At 38.6% G+C, this 370-nt stretch overlaps 1 pseudogene; it reads left to right on the top strand.

Annotated features, from left to right (window-relative positions):
• Positions 1-224: 224 nt before the first annotated feature.
• On the top strand, positions 225-342 carry LOC111740712 (annotated as a pseudogene).
• The last annotated feature ends 28 nt before the right edge of the window (positions 343-370 follow it).

The raw sequence follows: 370 nt of genomic DNA on the forward strand, positions 1-370 counted from the left end.
TCCTAAAACAGAATTCCTCCATACCTGTAACTTTCCATTTAAATGCTAATTTGCCCATATGGTTTTTTATATTGGTTGCTTTCTTTCTTCACCACTCCTCTCTTAATGATGTTCATTTTGTGTGAGACCTCAGGAAAAGACACATGTCCTAAGCTCCTACCTTAACTCCCACTGTGATAAGATTATAGTGGGCATTGATTGATTTTTTAAATTCAAATGAAGAAGTCTATAGCCATGCCACCCTGAACATGCTGATCCCATCTGCTCTCGGAAGCTAAGCAAGGTCGGGCCTTGTTAGTACTGGGATGGGAGATCACCTAGGAATACCACGTGCTGTAGACAATAAATAAATATAAATGAATGAATGAAT

The sequence above is a fragment of the Pteropus vampyrus genome, unplaced genomic scaffold (assembly GCF_000151845.1).
Source record: "Pteropus vampyrus isolate Shadow unplaced genomic scaffold, Pvam_2.0 Scaffold67, whole genome shotgun sequence".
NCBI classification, from domain to species: Eukaryota; Metazoa; Chordata; class Mammalia; order Chiroptera; family Pteropodidae; genus Pteropus; species Pteropus vampyrus.